Source organism: Phyllostomus discolor, chromosome 12 (genome assembly GCF_004126475.2).
Source record: "Phyllostomus discolor isolate MPI-MPIP mPhyDis1 chromosome 12, mPhyDis1.pri.v3, whole genome shotgun sequence".
NCBI lineage: Eukaryota > Metazoa > Chordata > Mammalia > Chiroptera > Phyllostomidae > Phyllostomus > Phyllostomus discolor.
In genome coordinates this window covers 64,578,207-64,584,723 of record NC_040914.2, presented here as the reverse complement: position 1 = coordinate 64,584,723, position 6,517 = coordinate 64,578,207, and the positions used below count along the sequence as shown (strand labels likewise).

The window sequence follows — 6,517 nt, the reverse complement described above, 5'->3', positions numbered from 1 at the left end:
CACTGAAGAAAATGACAAGGATAAAAACAATAAATGCCTCTCAAAGACCAGGTATACTAGGCAGCCAGGAAGTTAGTTTAGACAAATCAATACTAAAGAATCTTTCTCTCTGTTTTACATTAGACATTACATTATTTACTTGCCTTACTTTTTGTTCTATGAGCTGCGAACTATCAGCTGAAACAGCAGAGTCCTTTTAAATTTTTCACATCCATGATTATGCTTATAAGAAGGCAGTCTATAGCTGCACAATTATCCAGCACTGCTTTTCTGACTTGTCTTAGTTCTTGACTAAGGGCACTGATGGCTTGCAAGGTGGCATTCAAAGCTTTTGCCACAGCGCAGGCTAATCTGCTCATTTCTACATTAAATAAGTTACCATGGTTGGTAATACAAATATAATTAAGGACATATATTCATCAGGGCTAAAAGGTGTAAGTCACTGATACAATCAGATGTAAAGGAGAGATCCTGTCGAACCCGGGTTAAGTGGGGCTTCTGAGGCATAAACACTGTCAGTCTTTCTAGAGAGCATGGTCCCCCAGAGCCATTTGCTGGAACATAGGAATAGACATTTTACATATCAGAAACCATCCTGTGGGCAGTTTAATATGAGCATAAGCATGAGATGCATCACTGGTGGTGGTGCAATTCATCTTCACACCTGCTGAGAACACAAGACAGTTTTAGCACAGTTGACAAAAGTTGCACACTCTCTAGCTGGGGTACATTAGTGGCCTTTAAGGAAAACATTTCCCTGTCCTTTATGGTTACCACTGGTCCCCAATTATAAATATCAGAATAGGTAATTTTCTTTTCAATATCATCAAACACAGTATAATGTCTAAGGCTTTCCAAAGGGGCACAGACACCTATAAGACATGAAGTGAAAGTTTGTTCTACATAAGTTCCTCCTGCAAGACAAAAGTCAGAAGTATTCAGAACATTTTTTGCCAAATATACCCAGATATTTTCGTCCCATTTGAATGGAATAAGTTGTCTATAACAAGGGGTCAAACAGGAGGTAATGAAGAGAACATAAGTCACTGTTTCCGAAAGATGACTTTCAGGTTTTCTTGAGGCTTGGCGATCCATTGTTCCTCGGGTGCTTTCTTTATCCCAGTGTGATGAGTCCACGGTTTTATTTCCGCCAGTTTCACCATGGTGGGGGTGGTGAGGAATATGTCCCAAGGTCCAGTCCACTTTCCTTCTAGTTGGGTTTTTGGAGATGCTGTCATCCAAATCTTGAGTAGCATTTTGTCTGCAGGCTCAAAGGAATGCAGCAAGCCTGTGGGAGAAAAGTCTCTAATACAGGCAAGGTCATTCATCACAGCTAAGGTCTGGTTTAAATGTTGTACATATTGTTTTTTACCTTCAGATTTTTATCTATATACATATCTCTCACCCCGATTGTGACCTGAAATGGCTACCTGTACACAATTCTATAGGGACTCAACTGAATCCCACTTTGAGGAGCCACCCTTATCCTGAGCAGGGCAATAATAGGTAAAGCTTGATCCCAATGAAGATGAGCTTCTTGACACAGTTTGGCTATATTTTTCTTCAAGGTGTGCTTCATTTTCCCTACTTTCCCAGAAGCCTGGGGTCTCCATGCCATGTGGAGTCTCCACTTAATTCCTACGATTTTGCTAACCTTCTGTGTGATTTCTGAAACGAAAGCAGGTCTGTTATTGCTTTCAATGCTGTCAGGGAGACCAAAGCGAGGGATTATTTCCTTCAATAATGCTTTTACTACTTTTGAAGATTTCTCTGTTCTAGTGGACAGGCTTCTACCCATCCTGAAAAGGTGTCCACAAAGGTTAACAAATATTTCCACCCTCGGAGCCTTGGCATCTGGGTAAAGTCTATTTGCCAGTCCTCAAATGGGCATTGTCCTTGATATTGCTTTCCTCTTTCTTTTGGTGGGGTTCGGTTTTGGGGCTGTTCTTCTGACATACAACACATCTAGCAATTACTTTCCTTATTGCTTTAGAAATTCCAGGACCTGTGAGCTACAGTTTGACATAGGTGGTTGATGAGTCTTTTCCACAGTGTGTAGCCTCGTACAAATGCTTTATGACTGGCTCTACTAAATGTTCAGGAAAACAGTATAGCTCCTTTCTTATTCTTTTTCTATTGGCTATCAGGACCTTCTTCATTAAAACCCCATCCCTTAACTTTTTCTAAGTCTGCAATCAAATTATTCAGGGTCAAATTTTGACAAGTCCAGAACAAGTACCAATGGCATTATAAATATTCCTTTAGCAGCCTTGTTTGTTGCCCGTTCAGCCAGATTGCTTTCTCTAGCGTCTTTAGTGTCCTCTTTCTGAAGCCCTGGGCAGTGCATAACTGCCACCTGTAAAGGTACCTGAACAGCCTTTAATAATTTTAAAATTTCTGCTGCGTGCTTAATTCACTTTCTATTGGAGTTTAACAGTCCTCTTTCTTTCCAGATGGAACCATGTGCATGCAAAATCAAAAAGACATACCTTGAGTCGGTGTACACATTTACTCTTTTTTTCCTGTGATAATCCCAGTGCGCTCTTCAATGCAATCAGCTCAGCCTTCTGGGCAGAGGTTCCTGGTGGCAGGGCCTTGGCCTCCACTACTCCTTGAAGAGTCACAATTGCATATCCAGCCTCTCTGCTTCCTTTGTCCATATAACCGCTTCCATCTGTACAGAGAGTCCAGTCTGCTTCTTCTACAGGATGGTCCTGTAAATCAATTCTGCTAGAATACACGTCATCAGTTATTTCAGCACAGTCACGTATTAGTGCAGCCGAGTCAGGGTCTGGGAGAAGAAAGGCAGGGATTACTTTACTTACAGTTTTGAGGGAGACGTTGGGATTGTCGAGAAGAAAGGGCTTGGTACCTGCCCAATCTTTCAGCAGTCAGCCACGTATTTCCCTTTTGCTCCAGCAGGCTCAACACTTGCTTCGACACATAACTGGCATAGGCTGCCCCAAGGCAAACTTTTTCAGTTTCCTCTAAGAGCTCGCAGGTGGTTGCCACTCTCAAGCAGGCTGGCCGCCCCTGGACAGTGTGATTTAATTGCCTTGACAATTATGCGATGGACTGCAAATGTCACTAAGCATTTGGGAGAGGAATTCTAGGGCAACACCCTGTTTCTCACACACATATCTTTGAAAGGGCTTCAGTAGGTTTGAAAGCCCCAAGGCTGGTGCAGAAGCCTTGGTGCACCTTCAGGGACTCAAAAGCCAGGTGCACCTTCAGGGACTCAAAAGCCTGAGTGCACTCCTTTGTCCATTCTAAAGGGCAATATTCCGGTCCCTTCAGAGCCTCACACAGTGGATTAGCAGTGAGCCCAAAGCTTGGAATTCAAATGCAGCAGTCACTTGCCATCCTCAGGAATCTCCTTAACTGTTTCCTGGTGTTGGAAGGGGTCCTCTGTGGACTTTTGTTGCACGGCCTGCACCATAACTCAAACTTTTCTGCTCAGGGATGCCTTTCCCCATTCCCTCAAGGAGGCATCTCTCTTATAATGCTCTAAGAGAGAAAGGACATCCCCGTTAGGGTCCCAGTTGGGCTCAGTTACAGGTATTGCCCTGGGAAGGCCCAGAGCCCCACCTGGATCTTCTTGGTGTAACCTCCGAGCCTCTTCATTTGCCTTATCCAACACCAGCCTCTGCTCATCCCCCTTACTGAAGCAAAGAATTCAATAAGGCTCCTATGTCTGCCCAATTGAGATGATAAGTGGCAAAAACTGATGCAATCAAATCAGTCATTTTAGCAGGGTTATGTCCATAAGAAGGGTTTGAGCTTTTCCAGTTTAACAGATCCAATGTAGAAAACAGAGTATGTGCCAAATAACATCTAGCAGACTGGCCTTCTGGCCTTACTCTCACTGAAAAGTCTCCAAAAAGGATATTGCCCTGCCCCAATAGGGGCTTTTCCTCCACCGAATCTGGTTCCTTGACCAATTCAAAACAGCGATGCCAGTTCAGGCGCACTTTTCCCATTTTGCTCACAGGAGTGGATCCCATGGGGCTGCAGGAACTCTGATCAGCTTGCATCGGTCATAGTATCTAGATCTTCTGGGCCCCTCTCCTCTGACCTTCTATCTTTCACATGTAAATTATCTTTCCTCTGAGCCATTAACTTATTTTCCTCTTTTTTTAAAACTCTACATGCATCTTTATCATGTAAACCCAAAAACTTCCGATAAGGCAATTTGTCCCACTTCCCTGATTTTTTGACAAAACAACTCTAGTTACAGTATAATACAGTAATTTAAAGACCCATTCAGTGACCAGCGCTCTCCTGAGTCTAAGTTATACAGGACACAAACAGAACAGCACTACAACAAAAGAACATACACTTTCGATATACCCTCATAAGTCCATGAATTAGAACGGGCCCAAAGGTCTGTTTCGCGGAATGGAGGCTTTCCCCCCATTCTACCAGACAGAACTCCACGGAGCTCCAAACAGACGTCCTTTCGGACCAGAACAGAACAGATGTCCTTTCAGACCAGACAGAGCTCCAAACAGAAGGTACCCTAACAGAAGAGATGACCTAAGTTGTGACCCGGGATTTCAACCTGAACCAGAAAGTGCAACAATTCAATCCAGTGTGATGCACAATGAGAGGTGCTGGGAGTGAGGTGGGGAGAATCCCCAAGTGAAATCACTTGGCAGCTGCTTGGGATTCTCTGACTCCAAACCCCCAGGGCCTCTCAGTCCAGGCAGCCAATGGGACTCCCCGCCAAATACCCAGACTTACCGGAGAGTCCCAAAGTCTGTCCAGGCACGGAGTCGCCAAAATATTTTCGTAAAACACACTGGTGTTTGGGCTGCCTGTCACTACCAAATCCAATAAGCAATGACAGTGATTGAATCTTTTATGGGCGCTTTATTCAGATGGCCGGCAGATCTGAGAAGATGGCAGGTTCATACCCTAACAAACCATCTTGCCTTCTCTTTCCTGGCCAGATCTTTTATAAGGGGGGTGGGGGAGGACAAGCAAGGTGCAGTGAGGGCTTTGAGATTCAGGGCAGCCCACACTCAAGATTACACAGAGGTGTGGATACCAGGAAGTCGCCATCACTGGGGTCATCTCAGGAGCTGCCTAGCACAGTGCCCTGCTCAGGTGACTGCCGCGACTCACACCGCTCAGAGGGGCAGGCTTATCGGCCTAATGGATCACGTGACTGTGGTCTCCTGGCCACATCTGACTGAAGATGGACACCTGGCCCAAACCTGGCCAGTTAGATTCTCTCCCCTGGGAATTCTGAATTGCAATCCAGAGACCCTTGTTGGTTTCTGTTAGAGGCTTGAAATGAAATGGTATTAATCAGGAATTAGCCATTTTCCACTATGCTCAAAGAAAAGGCAGGTTATGAGTGGGGAGACAGAGGGAGAGACCACGGGTGATAGTTGTAATATTCAACAACCAATAAGACCCAAACACCAACCAGTCAGAAGGGAATTCAATTTAAACATCTGGTGCAGCCCCACTGCTGGACCCTGGGGGCCTGCCAACCATTTGCCACCCAGAAGCACACTGCTCTCTCCCCTTGGCCACACTGCTGCCCTCGGGGAGTTAGGCCGGGGGAAGGCCTGACCAAAGAGCCCCAGTATCACTCAAGTGGGTGTCACAGTGAGTGGGCAGCCTAGCACGGAAACCTCAGCGTGATCCCAGATTCCCTCCACAGCCCACTGGGGAGTCCAGTATCTCTGCCAGACAAGTCACAGATGGGTTTCTGTGATAATGTCAAGTGCATTCACTGTGATCCCTGAGAGAACTCACGCAAGTGACCTATACAAGGATGAAAAGCCTCCGTCTGATCTGTACAAGAAGGGGCTGGAAAGATCCGCCACTGGGGTAATGAGATTTGGAGAACTAGCCACTTCCTCTAAAGCAGGACAATGAAACTCCCTGATGATTTGGAGCCTGCGAACCCCTTCGCCCTGTGTGCAGAGTGTCCTGGGTATTCACAGGTCTGCAGCTAATATCAGGGACTCCAATGACATGACCAAGTAAACAAACAGTAACGGCCAAGAGTCAGCGTTTAGGGAAAGGGTCACTTTTTCATTTTTTTAAAATTAAATCAACTGAGAGTCAACAAAATCAGTGAGTACTCACACAGCCTGATTCTGCTCAGAAACAAGAAATTGTAAACGGAAAAGACACCAGAGTTCGGGCTGCCTGTCACTACCAAATGCAATAAGCAATGACAGCGATTGAATCTTTTATGGGCGCTTTATTCAGATGGCCAGTGATCCGAGAAGATGGTGGGTTCATACCCTAACAAACCATCTTCCCCTCTCTTTCCTGGCCAGATCTTTTATAAGTGGGGTGGGGGAGGACAAGCAAGGTGTGGTGAGGGCTTTGAAATTCAGGGAGGATTAGGGGAGCTAAATTGCAGCCTTCCTGTTCTCGGGCAGTTAGCTGTTCCCAAGGTGGGGGCGGGTCACACAAAAGGCCCGGATGCCTCCAACATGTCCCCAGGCGGTAATCTCTAGCCAGTGCCCCAGGAGGTCGAACTGCTTTTCTC

The 6,517-nt window shown here is 45.6% G+C and overlaps 1 long non-coding RNA gene across 1 annotated transcript; it reads right to left on the bottom strand.

Moving 5' to 3' along the window:
- Nucleotides 1-2,753, bottom strand: LOC118497534. Its single transcript, XR_004900054.1, has 3 exons — nucleotides 2,742-2,753; nucleotides 1,795-1,799; nucleotides 1-163 (listed from the first exon to the last, which is right to left on the bottom strand). It is a non-coding gene; the product is annotated as an uncharacterized LOC118497534 (long non-coding RNA).
- Between the last annotated feature and the right edge of the window lie 3,764 nt (nucleotides 2,754-6,517).